A 14209-nucleotide genomic window follows, 5' to 3' on the forward strand; every position below is an offset into this window, starting at 1 on the left:
ATTAATGATTATTTATAGAAATGGCTCCTTTGAAAACAATCTTGTTTCCCCTAAAAATGCACAGTACTCCACGTCATCTTTATGTTCCCCCTCCTGGTATCATTTTTCCTTCGTCAGAGTTACCAAGCACACATTTGGGGTGGGGGGGATTCACTCAACAAACTTTGAGAGCTCAGCACATACCAAGCTCTTCCCAGGGCACCAGGGAGACAGTAATGCCTAATACAGACAATATCTTATATACGTCCTCCTATTTCACACTCCTGTATTATTACCATACATTGGCATGAACACTAATTGAGCACTTAACTTGTGCTAGGTGCTGTGCCCCTGCTTGCATTATCTCACTGAATCCTTAAAAAAAAAAAAAAAAAAAAAAACCATTGCCACTGAGTGGATTCTGACTCATAGTGACCCTGTAGGACAGAGCAGAACTGCCCATAGGGTTTCCAAGACTGTAAATCTTTGTGGAAATAGACTGCCACATCTTTCTCCCTTGGAGTGGCTGGTGGTTCGAACCACTGATCTTCTGGTTGGCAGCCAAGTACTTTAACCACTGTGCCACCAGGGCTCCTCATTGAATCCTTACAGATCTTCCAGCCAACAAAATGGCAACACAGAGGTTAAATAAGATGTCCAGATCACACAGCTGGAAAGTAGTGAGGCCAGAATTCAAAATGCCAAAACCAGAGCTCTTAGCTTCTACCTTCTCCTGGACTTAACGTACAGTACAGATCACAAGTCCCAAGACCTGTGTTCTCTGCCTGTTTGCTCACTTTGAGCAGAATGCTTGACTTGTCTCAGCTCAATTGCCACATTGCTAAAATGAAATAATTCTACTAGATAATCCTGTAGTCTCTTCCAGGCTAGAGATTCTGAGCTCTCGCTCTGAAACTCAGTGCTCACAGAGACTATGCCTACCTGTAAGGAGAACACAGATGCAAAGCTCACCACAGAGTACAGTTTGTCGAAGCTGACTGTTGCATGAAATAAATTGAAATACTTCCCCAATTAAACTTTTGGGTTGACCAGCTAGAAGCAAAGAAGTAAGTCTCAACGATACTCTAAGGGAGAAAAATGTTAGCAGCAGAATCCATTGCAAAAGTCTTTCTTTCAAAACTAACCAACAATCTAGCATTATCCCCTTATGTTTGTGTTGTTAGCTGCCATCGGGTTGGCTCCTGACTCATGGTGACCCCAAGCACAGTGGGACACAATGCTGCCAGGTCCTGTGCCACCCCCATGATCACTTACAGATAAGACTGTTGTAAACCATAAGGTTTTCACTCACTGATTTTTTTGGAAGTAGATCAGACCTTTCCTCCTCGTCCATCTTTGTCTGGAAGCTCCACTGAAACCTGTTCAGCACCAGAGCAACATGCAAGTCTCCACCAACAGATGGGTGGTAGCTGCACACGAGGTGCACTGGCTGGGAATCGAACCCAGGTCTTGTGCATGAGAGGCAAGAATTCTACCACTGAACCACCAAGGCTCCTCCATCCCATTATAAAAAGGAGAAAATTAACTTTCTCTACAGTGCAGATGTATCTTTTTTACAGTGCAGATGTATCTTTGCTGTGCTTGGTTAACTTGTAACAGAATCAAGACCAATCTCCACTGGTCTGCAGATTAATGAAACCTAAATTTAGCTTCTTTCAATGTCCTGTGCCTGATAGGGTGGAGCTCAATAAATACTGGTTGATTGAATTAGCCCACAAATAACTTAATGAACGTTCTAAACAATGAACCAATGAACTAATTAACTCTATAGTAATAAATATTTCCTTGAATAGAGTTTATATAGTCTTGGTTGGCAAAAGTATCACTTTCCTCTGCCAAACAAAGACAAAGAAAACACTTCAGATTTACTGATTTTAGTGTTCAGTAGAAGATGACAATTTTAGAAATTGATATTTTGAGGTGTGTAGGGAGTGAAAAAAAAAATCATGTGCAGAACTATAGGGAAAAAAAGGTCATCACGGCCTGTTCAGCAAAGAACCACAGTAAACACCCTCTGCTCCCCTGCCAGACTTCTAAGGAGTGAACCCAATCCTCGTTCACCTTCAATGCTAGGCATGAACATTGCTTACAGAGAAATTAACTGCTCAGAGCGGGTCACTTCTCCATCAAGTGATCCGCCTAGGACAGCGAAAGTTCCACAGCAGGGTAGAAGAAGATCACATACCCTGAGAATTCTTCTGGGCAATGTCATTTCTTTAACATATGTCAGAAGTTCCCCCAAGAATTTAAGAGTTAATCAAGTAATGTAAAAATTTTGTGCACAGTAAATAACAGAGGAAAAAGCCAACAGATCATTCCTTTCTTCATGGAGAACAGGTATCAGACACAATTGAGAAAAGTAAGAAAAAAAAAAACAAAACAGCTTCTGCTGTGGAAACCAGGAACAGATAGCCAGATCAAAGATGAGGTTTGACGCAACTACATAAGTCATTAGGGAAAAAACTCAATTATCTGCAGATGGAGGCCCAGGCCAAACTTCCTAGCTTAGTTATTTACATAATTTTCAGGTGTAGAGACTCAGGGTACATTTTAGAACAAATCATAAAAATATTTGTGGACAATGATTTTCTAATGACTTTTTACTACAAATAAGTTCAACTAAAATAATATTAATGACAAATTGTAAAGATTTTAGAGGCAATTGAGATGTAAACTTTGTTAAGATAATAAACTTAGTCTTTAAATTCACAAGTACAATTTCTACTGTTTTTTTGTTTGTTTTAACCAGGGATGACACAGAAGGAATTTTTTGTGTATATAAGTTTAAAATTTGCAGACTCCACTATTTAAATGAAACATATGTCACAGAGACAAAATAAGTCTCCCTCCCCACTGATTTTCACAGCTTGCTCAGACCTGCATTTGGTAACAGTTTGGTTTTTTGTTTGCTCGCTTTTCTTTGATGTCCATGAACGGAAGCAGTGCAAGTAGCACAAGAATCTGAACTATAAAAAATGGCAATTTAATACAATTAAAACTAACATTACTATACAAAGTGTCCTCAGACACTTTTTTGTATCTACTACTTGCTCTGGAGGAGGAGGATGGTCATGTTTATACCTGGGAAACACTGGAAACAACAAAAATGCCCCTCAGTGGGGAATCATGTTAAACCCAACTATGGCCCATCTGTTTTATGCAAAGATAGCCCACTCCCCTTGAGTCAGTTCCAACTTATAGGGATTCCATGCTTTGCAGAGTAGAGCTGAACTCCAAAGGGCTTTCTTGAGACATGTCCTTCAATAAATTAATAAGATAAACAAAGCAGGTACATCCATACAATGAAATATTATTCATTGATGAAAAGAAATGAGCTATTAAGCCACAAAAAGACATGGAAGAAAAATGCATATTGTTAAGAGAAAGAAGCTGCTCTGAAAAAGCTACACACCTAATGATTCCAACCATATGACATTCTGGAAAAGGCAAAATTATGTTGTTGTTGTTAGGTGCTGTTGAGTTGATTCCGACTCATAGCAATCCTATGCACAACTGAACAAAACACTGTCCGGTCCTGCACCATCCTCACAATCGTTGTCATGCTCGAGCCCATTGTTGCAGCCACCGTGTCAATCCCCTTCATTAAGGGTCTTCCTCTTTTTCACATGTGCTTACCCATACATAGAAACCCTGGTAGTATAGTGGTTAAGAGCTATGCCTGCTAACCAAAAGGTCGGCAGTTCAAATCTACCAGGTGCCCCTTGGAAACCATAAGGGGCAGTTCTACTCTGCCCTTTAGGGTTGCTATGAGTCAGAATCAACTTGATAGCAGCAGGTTTTTTTTTTTTTACCTGTACATATATAAGGAAACCCTGGTGGTGTAGTGGTTAAGTGCTACGGCTGCTAACCAAAGCGTTGGCAGTTCGAATCCACGAGGCGCTCCTTGGAAACTCTATGGGCCAGTTCTACTCTGTCCTATAGGGTTGCTAGGAGTCGGAATCGACTCGACGGCACTGGGTTTGGTTTTTTTTATACATATATAAACATACACATCTGCCTATGTAACCACACGCATATATTACTGGTTGTTAATACTGTTGCAAAATTGTATATGTTGTGGCTTTTACCAAAATCACCCCTTATTCTTGTGTACTTGTTAGTGTCATCTTTTACCCTGGTCAAGTTGTGCAGACGTCACCCTTATTGGTATTGCCTTACCCATCAACCAAACTAACAAGTGTCTATCTAGAAAGCGATTTCCCCTCCCTACCCCTTCCACTCCTTGTAACCACTAAAGAATGTTGCTTCCTGTACGTCTATCTATTCTTGTCTTCTTATAAGAATGAGATCATACAGTATTTGTCCTTTTGTGATTGACTTATTTCACTCAGTGTAATGTCCTCCAGATTGATCCATTGTTACAGTACATGCACGGTATTCCATTGTGTATATGTACCAGTGTGTTTCTCCATTCATCTGTGGATGGGCAGTGAGGTTGTGTCCATCTTTTTGCTATTGCAAATAATGGTGCAACGAATATAGGTGTGTATATATCTGTTTGTGTTGGCAGTTTTAGTTCTCTAGGGTATATACCTTCAAGTGGGATTGCTGGATCATAGGGTATTTCTACTTCTAGCTTTTTGAAAGCACCATATCATTTTCCATAGTGGTTGTATTAATTTACAATTCCACAAGCAACTCTTCATGTGTTTGTTGGCTGGCTGGATGTCCTCTTTGGTGAAGTGTCTCTTCATGTCCTTTGCCCATTTTTTAATTAGTTTATCTTTTTGTTGTTGACTTGTTGAAGTTTTCTATATATTTTAGAGACTAGACCCTTCTCAGATAAATCATTCTCAAAGATTTTTTTCCCAATCTGTAGATTTTCTTTTTACTCTTTTGATAGTTTTTTGATGAGTGTAAGTACAGGTAGTCCGTGTGTTACAAACAACTGACTTACATACAACCCATAGTTATGAATCAACCCCCGTAAAGACTATATTAAAAATATGAGGTACTTACAATGCGCCCTAATAACAAATGGGCGCTACTTTACCACATGCATCCAAACAGTACTATTATCACTGCATTATTCTGTTAAAGGTGTTTTACTGTATCTGGAAGTGTTTCTTTAACGTCTTTTACATACACAAGATATAAGACAAATATTTGACTAACTGACGTTGGATACGAATTATACCTAATTGTTCCGATTTACATACAAATTCGACTTAAAGACAGATTTAGGAATGGAATTTGTTCGTAATCCGGGGAAAGCCTGTATTTAATTTTTAGGAGCTCCCCGTTATCTAACTTGTCTTCTTTTGCTCATGTGTTTGTATGCCTCTCACTTTTACAAAACGTTTTACCTTCTCTCCTTTAAAACACTAAAAATCTCAAATATCAACAGGTCAAAATCAATTGTACATATTTGTTGTATCTTTTTATCTCATTCCTTTGAATTACAAAAGGAATACACACATCATAACAGATTGGGTGTCTTAAGCAGGGTTTCTTAATCTCGACTCCTCAGACCCCCCTCCTCCTCCAAGAGTCTACAGATAAAAATTCAGGGCATCTGCAAACTTGGATAGAAAAAAAAAAAAAAATCATTTTCACTGACACCTGAAATTTAGCATTTCCTTCCAGTATGAATGAAGGCCACAAATCACAGGAGCAGTAGCAGACATGTGACTCTGCCAACGTGGAAATCGCTGTATTTTCAAACCACAGTGTAGTTTTGCTGCAGGTATTTCAAAGTATCACTTACTCTTACCATCTCATGGAAGCCATTTCAGTTATTAGACTTGCTGTCAGATCTTATTACTGAATGCATTCATTAAGGAAGCACACATGTCACTCTCATCACATACTTACTTTTCAAATACTTTGATAGCTATAATTTATTACAACTGGTTTTCGTGTAATTCTTCTATGTATTTTATTTTAAGCACATAAAAACCGTTTTCTGTAGGGTGAGGTGTTCATATGCCAAAGGTTAAGATGTCAATCTTAATCCCCTGCCTCTGCCAATTCCATTCTCCCAACGTACCACCATCCCCACTACAGTATGTAATCTTCCATGCTTCTTCCTTTACATGGGCAAATATATATCAGGAGCATAACATACATTTTGTGTTCTATAGTTGCATTTTATACTCCCATCATGTCATATAAGTGTCTATATAATCCTACCTCATTTTATTAAACCTACAGAGCAGCTCATTGTATGGTTCTATCATAATTTAATCAAATCCCTACTAATGGACATCATGCCATTTCCAGCTTCTGGTTCCTATAAACAACATTGTAATAAACATCCTTTATATATAGTCTTCATATACTGTTTAAAAAATTTTTCGCAATCAGTCCTACTTAAAGAGCATTGTACCAACAAAAAAAGATCTTCAAATTTAACCAGAAACTCAATTTTATATTATAAAATCAACAGTAACTATAGATAATATTTTTTGTGTTTACAAGGGGCCAGGTACTAAAGGCTTCACATGGATTAACTCATTTTAACCCTTACAACTTTAGGGTGTGGTAGCATTATGACTTCCATTTTACAGGAAAGGAAACTGAGGCACAGAGTAATGTTTTGGTTTCTAAGTTCCCAGTTTGTAATTCTGGTGACAAATTCAAACAAATGGGTGTTCCTGGAGCACAGGAGCCCTCATTTCACGTGGGCACCATCCACGGCACTTTGAAGGGGAGCCGTAAAAGCTAGACACGCTGGTCTACACATTGTTACATCATCAGCTTCTGAGAGTTACGTGGGGGAGCTCCTGGCAATGCCTTTGTCGCTGTGCTTTTCAAGAGGTGGATCAAAGAGAGAAGATCACAGTGATTATTACAATCCACCACCTGACCAGTTAGACCACACGGTGATTATTACAATCCACTGCCTGACCAGTTAGACCACACAGTGATTATTACAATCTACCACTTGACCAGTTAGACCACACGGTGATTATTACAATCTACCGCCTGACCAGTTAGACCACACGGCGATTATTACAATCCACCGCCTGACCAGTTAGACCACACGGTGATTATTACAATCTACCACTTGACCAGTTAGACCACACGGTGATTATTACAATCCACCACCTGACCAGTTAGACCACACGGCGATTATTACAATCCACCGCCTGACCAGTTAGACCACACGGCGATTATTACAATCCACTGCCTGACCAGTTAGACCACACAGTGATTATTACAATCTACCGCCTGACCAGTTAGACCACACAGTGATTATTACAATCTACCACTTGACCAGTTAGACCACACGGCGATTATTACAATCCACCACCTGACCAGTTAGACCGTACGGCGATTATTACAATCCACCACCTGATCAATTAGACCAACGGCAGTTAGGCTATGTCAACAGTGAGCAACTCTACTGTCAGAGATGGAAGCATCAGAACACCCTTTGGACTCATCATGGGTCTCCACCACTTTGGGCCCAAACGATTTCACAGACAAGAGAAGCCGACTGTAAATCCAAAGGGAAAAGAATGTCAACAGGCTAAATAAAAGCATCACTAATGAAGACCCAATCTCGGCACCAGGCCTGGTCTCCCACTCGATAAGAACATATTAAAATCTCCCACGTAATTCATCAAGGCCTGATGCTGGCCAGGGCAAGGCTAATCTCCCCAGCTAGCAAATTCCAGAGTAGACCAAGAGAAACAAAACCACAGAAATGGTATCTTTTTAATTATCTGGACTCTGCTGAGCAGAGATAGAATAATCCTGCTGCTATTCCGTGTCTGGTTTAACATAGCCTAGCAATGAAATGTCATTCAGCTTAGTCAAGACAGAAAAGCTCCCCGCTCCACTCCCTGCCACCGCCATCCCCTTCTGTATCAATTCTTAGGCTTTAAGCATTCGTGTAACAGTAATTAGGATACACAGGTTTGGAAATTTGAGGATGTCTGTTATAAGCCTCAAAGCTGATTTGCCAATAAGACCAGCTTAACGTCCTGTATGCCAAGGACCACCAGAAGCCACGGCCCCAAATACTTTCTTCTCCTTTCTTTCCTGTCCCGGTGGCACTGTGGAGTAGCTGTGTAATCAAGCTATCCTGGGCTTGAATTGACAGTTAGCTGTGACTTTGAGCAAGTCGATTATTTCTATGGGCCTCAGTTTCCCGATCTACGCAAAGGAAATGATACCCACCCCACCCGCCACAGTCACAAGATCATAGTTAGAATTAAATGAGACATTTGGAAAGCACATAGCATGTGAATGATAATGCTAGTTACACATAAAATAATAACTGCGCTGCTGGCGCAGCAGTAAGGTGCTTGGGTGCTAACCAAAAGGTTGGCAGTGTGAATCCACCAGGCGATCCTTGGAAACCCTATGGGGCAGTTCTACTCTGTCCTATAGGGTCACTATGAGACAGAATCAACTCGATGGCAACAGGTATAATGAGCACAGTGATTGGGAGGACAGGCCTGGGAACCCAAAGCTGGGTCACTTGCTGGCTAGTTAATACCTTTTATGCATACCAGTTGCCTAGTCTCTAGGTGGGCATGATGTGAGGATTAAATGGTGAAGTGTCTAACAGCACAGTGCCCCTCACGAGTCCATATGCACTCAGTTAAGAGTAGCTGCTCTTGTCACTACATATCTAACGGGCCTCCCATAGCTCTGTTACATAACAAAGGGCCTGAGCATTATCCTCCTTCCTTCCCTGAAACTCTAATTAACATTTACCCCCAGTAAACCCATGCTAATAAAAATAAGACTAAGCATCTTAGAAATACCCATCTAAGTAACTCAGTCGGAGACTTCATTCATTCATTCAATCACTCACTTGTCTCAGACATATTTATGGAGCACCTATGAGCCACGGAGCCCTAGTGGTGCAGTGGTTAAGAGCTACAAATGCTAACCAAAAGGTCAGCAGTTTGAATCCACCAGCTGCTCCTTGGAAACTCTGTGGGGCAGTTGTACTCTGTCCTATAGGGTCACTATCAGTCAGAACTGACTCGTAAGCAGTGGGTTTGGTTTTTGGTTTGGTATGACCCATACCATTTGCTTTGAAGGAGCTCACAGTCTCTTGGTGAATGTGTAAACAGATCATGACTATACCATATACTGTATAAATCCAAGAACACCTTGCTGTGCCCTGAGTGATCAGAGTCCAAATGATGGCCTGCCATTGCACACCTGGGGTAAATATGTTCATCTCCTCTTCTGCCTTGGATTTTTAGACTCGCTTCCCTTTTTGTTGATGTGCCACTGACTTTCTAACATTTATCTGTCCCCTTCTCTCAGTCGTATGAAAGAAAGGACTTCAAGCCCACCCACATTTAATGCTTATTGAGTACCCACTACTATTGCCAAGCTCTGTGCCAGGGGCTGGGGATGCAACAAGGGTGAAACATAACCTTCCCCTCACCCCCCCATGAGGAACTCACAGCCTGGCTGGGGAGACCTATGAGGAGGCAGGCATCGTAATGCTGTGTGGTAAAGGCTAGAACAGAGTTATACGTGTGTGGGTGGGTGTGGGGGTTTGGGTGTGGGTATGCACACACAGGGCAGAATGCAGTGGGAGGCATGGCTGGAAGGCAGGATATGACAGGGTCCTGGGAGTTCTGGGAGCCCCTTAGAGCGCGCTGAGCTATGAGGGATAAGCAGACAGGAGGCAGGTGAAGAGTGTGGAGAAGGGCACTCTAGACAAGGGGACTAGAACACACAGGCAACATGGAACATGGTTTGAGAAACTGAAAGAAAACCAATGTGGTTGGCCTGGGTGTATAAAAAGTAAAAGGGAGCCATTCACCCCTCAGGGTCCAGCCACCTGCTCCCATGGGGAGGCCCCAGCAGCACGGAAAGGAAGCCTTGCCAACAGTGTCATGCCCAATGGTGGTGAGAGGATGGGCAGTGGCCAGACTGAACAAGGCTGTGTAAGCACTGCAAGGACTCTGGGGCCCTGGACACAGGCAGGCAAGATTTGTATTTTAAAAAGATGACTCTGGCTGCTGTGTAGAGGACAGTCTGCAAGGAGGCTGAGAGGCCAGCAAAGAGGCCACTGAGACACTGAACAGAGCTAAGCAGCAATGAAGATTTGCACTCACGGAAGTGAGCTCCAGGAAAGGCTACTTCACTCTTTGCGGAATAGGCTCAGCTCTTCCGTGACTTCTCTCATTAAGAGGAGAGAGAATGGGCGCAATGGAGTCTGTGCCTGTTGGGAATCTGGGTGGACTTTGCAGAGGAGACAGAAGAGGTGGTCAGATCACCAACACGTGGGTCTCAAAAGCATCAAGAGCCAGCAGTAAGTTCTTCTCAAGTATGCCTCGCCAGGGGCTTTAAATAGAGCTCATCCTGCTGGCTGCAAAACGGCAAACCCAATGCAGGAAGGATGTGGACTCGATCCCGTCCCACACCCATCATGGTCCAGCCACCTGCTCCCGTGGGGAACCCCACCAGCACGGAAGGGAGGCCATGCCACCAGCATCACACCCAGTGGCCAGAAGAGGAGCCTGGCTGGCCCTGATGGAGTAGTGGGAGGCAGGAGTCTAGTCCATACCTTCCTCAGGAAAGGCGAGGAAGATGGGGACATCCAGACAGAGGGGACTGGACAGACACTGACCGGGAGCCACACAGGAGTGGGGCTCCTCCTACAGTGGGGAGTGGAAGGCATCCATCACATCACAGACTTAGCCAGGGACCTGCAGTGTAGTGGAAAGAGAGATGGGCTAGAGAAACCTGAAGACAACCTCCAACTCCTGGGCGGTTTCAGACAAGACACCAACTTCCCTGAGTTTCATTTCTACCTTTCACTCCCAGAGGCATATAAACTGGCTCACAGGTTTAAAAAACACTCACACCCTTTTAGCCAGGAATTTCATTTCTTGGACTTTATCTTACCCATAAAAGAGGTTACACGAAGATATTCTTGGATGTCCATCAGTGTTATTTATGATAGTGAAAAGTTGGCACTTATCTAAATAGCTAATAAAGTACTGGTTAAATAAACTTGGTAATCCATTTCATAAAGTACTCTATAGTTAATAAAGATAATGCTCTTGTGTTGAATGTCAACCAATCAGATATATCCCTGTACTCTTCCCAACTCTGCACAATGCTCTGCAGAACTAAGTATAAAAGACACGTGCTTATGCGCTTTCTTCCGAACGCCATCCTGAACTTCCATTTTGGCGCCTCCTGATTTGCCAGTCTTTGGATTTAATAAAACACGTATTTTATGGGGAAAAAAAAATTAATGCTCTTGAACAATACTCCTGGATATGGTGAAATGGTCTCAATATAGTAAGAGAAACATGCAGGGATAAATTAATATGTGTTATTATCCCAAACTAAAAAAAAAAGAACTGTGTGTGCTTATATAAACTTTAAAAGCTGGTTAAAAATACATTATGCTATATCGCTGTTGCCGTGGAGTCGATTTTTGACTCATGGTGACTCCATGTGACAGAGTAGAACTACCCCACAGGATTTTCTAGGCTGTAATCTTTTGGGGAGCAGATCACCAGGTCTTTCTCTTATGGAGCCGCAGGGTGGGTTTGAACCACCAACCACTGGGCTAGCAGCCACGTGCTTAATCCTTGCATCACCAGGGTGCCTTACATAAGCTACACAGGATACATATACGTAGCAAGTCTACAGACAGGCAAGGAAGCAAAAAACATCAAACTCAGCAGAGGGAAGAGGTTTGCAAAGGCCTCTGCCTCTACTGTTAAAGCCTTCTTTTTTCAGTTTATACAAGGGGTTTTAGCCATTCTGTACATCTGAAATACTTCAGAAAGAAAGAAGCTCTAAAGTGAGTGTGCGTGTGATGACAGGAAAGAAATACATCAAAATGTAGCTACTGCTTTGAGGTGGGATTACTGATGAATTATCTATTGTTCACATTTTCCAAATTGTCTATGAGGAACATATAGTCCTCCTTTTCATCTTTTACATTATTTTTATTACTGGAAACTATTTTATGTCCACCCTCAGAATGTGTTTTTCAAGAAAGAATATTTTGTCTCTGAGCAGCACCCTCCAGCGGGGCAGCCCTCTGTACACCTGGCTCTCCCGCCCAGGGCCTTTTCTGGGGCCTCTCCAATGCCCAGCTCTACATGCAGGCATCCCTCCCCACTTAGACTCTAATCTAGAAGAGTGTGTGGGGGAAGCAATCTCCGCCTAGCCATCCCACCGCCTAGCCATCCCACCGCCTAGCCATCCCACCGCCTAGCCATCCCACCGCCTAGCCATCCCACCGCCTAGCCATCCCACCGCCTAGCCATCCCACCGCCTAGCCATCCCACCGCCTAGCCATTCCACCGCCTAGCCATCCCACTCGCATCCTCTGATGCAAGAAAAGATTTGTAGGTGGCTGCTGCGAAAGGTCTCCACTTTGCACACTGTTTTAAAAATTATACGTCACTGTTTTTTTTTTCCCTGGAATAGTTTGCCTTCTGTCACGCCAGGAAGCTGGGGTTCTGCCAGTGGATTGGGTGGAGTAGTGGGGAGAAAAAAAAAAAGACACCAATTATAGCATCAACTAGTGTGGACTTTCCAGTCAGAATTCACTTTTCATCAAGTGCTGAGCATGGAGGGTGGGAAAACAATTCTTTGGAGGAACGTCACCAGATCTTAAGACCCTTCCAGTTTCCTCTGTAAGAGGAATTTTTAACATGGGGTCTTGGCTGGGCTCCAGGGGGTCCATCCTCTGAAACTATGCATCGATCTTTTCAAAATTTTTTGCAGTCCAGTGCTATCGCCAGATTCCCAAAACAAGTGAGGATTCCAATTCTGTGAGAACCAGCTTACCCACTGCTATTGGATCTCTACATCTAACTTCAATAGGAGGCTGGAGAGGAGACTGGTAGGAAAACTCTCTTCTAGGTACCTCTCAGAATAGTCATTTGAAGCTTTAAAATAAAAGAAGAAGTCAATGGGAATGTTTATTGTTATCATCACTCAGACTTCCTAAAGGGCTCTATTAGCCACTTACTTTTGAATCAAACGGGGAGGATTTCACCAGTGTGAACAACTCCTTGTTTAATGTCACAGAGACATTTCTTTAAAGGGGGTATGTGTGCTGAATCCCACATCACAGTAGGGAAGTTCACTGTGTGTTTTTACTGTTGTTGTTGTTAAATCCATCAACCAGTAAGTATTTACCAAGAGCCCACTGGGTACCCAGTACTGGGCTGAGCTGCAATGGAAACTTGCCTATGACCCCCGAAGACTCCTGTTCCTTCATCTTGCAACTTTTTGTTCAAAAACATCTGATAAATGTCTCTCTTCTTATTAAATGGAACCCAAATTGAGAGTTACTAATATTACTTCCCTAAGCCCTCGCATCCTCCACTATGACTCATCCATCAAAACCCACCTTTTTTCAGATACTTTCCACCACACACAGAGCCGACTCAAAACACCCCTCGGGAGCAGCGTCAGTTAGTTAAGGGACTGTGACCTTACTGGACATCACCATTTAGAAGCATAAAGTCCCTCTGAGCAGCCCACAAGGCTATCTATTTATCAGAACAGTTAGTTAGGATCATATATTTATTTAGATATTGTTGCCTTTTTGGCAAATGTCTTCCTATGTGTGACTCCACTCACTACTCCATTCAATGGAACTCAGCTCCACTGAGTGCCTACAAGGTAGGAGGCACTGAACTCCCCATGGCCACATCCGAATCTGTCACACATTCTGTTATCTCTGTGTGACTCTGACTGCCAGTAGAACCTCAAAACACCAGTTTTCACGTCCCTCCAACAGCTTCTAGAGTACTCTAACTTTTAGAATTATTACAAATATTATGTGCCAGTATCTGGAGGATATTCTGCTCAGGTTTTGGAAATCTTTTTGCCAGAATTCAAGAAAAGTATCAAGAAAATCAGAGATGAGTTTGAACATAGCTGAATCTCTACACACAGCCCTGTTGGTAGTAACAATGCGCTCTTCCATAAAAGTCTCTTTACTGTCATAAAGCATGATCTATAATAAGATGGCCACAAAAAGAAACATCTGCATCTGTCTGAGGAGTTGCTTCACTCATTATCTGATATTGAGATGACCTCGATGAGAAGGCAAGGTCATTCATGCATTCAAGACAAAAACAAAAATTGCAATTCATAATGGCAAACACTTCTTTCATTTATGAGAATTTAGTGCTTAAGGAGCCCTGGTGGTGCAATGGTTAAGCACTTGGCTGCTAACTAAAAGGTTGGTGGTTCAAATACACCCAGCAAGCTACATGAGAAG

At 42.4% G+C, this 14209-nt stretch overlaps 1 protein-coding gene and 1 non-coding gene across 8 annotated transcripts in view; both read right to left on the reverse strand.

Annotated features, from left to right (window-relative positions):
- ARHGEF3 (Rho guanine nucleotide exchange factor 3) overlaps positions 1-14209 on the reverse strand; it is a 356437-nt gene that overhangs the window by 142794 nt on the left and 199434 nt on the right. The window lies entirely within an intron of this gene.
- Positions 1422-1492, reverse strand: TRNAE-CUC (transfer RNA glutamic acid (anticodon CUC)). Its single transcript has one exon. It is a non-coding gene; the product is annotated as a tRNA-Glu (tRNA).

Source organism: Elephas maximus, chromosome 20 (assembly GCF_024166365.1).
Source record: "Elephas maximus indicus isolate mEleMax1 chromosome 20, mEleMax1 primary haplotype, whole genome shotgun sequence".
Classification (NCBI taxonomy): domain Eukaryota; kingdom Metazoa; phylum Chordata; class Mammalia; order Proboscidea; family Elephantidae; genus Elephas; species Elephas maximus.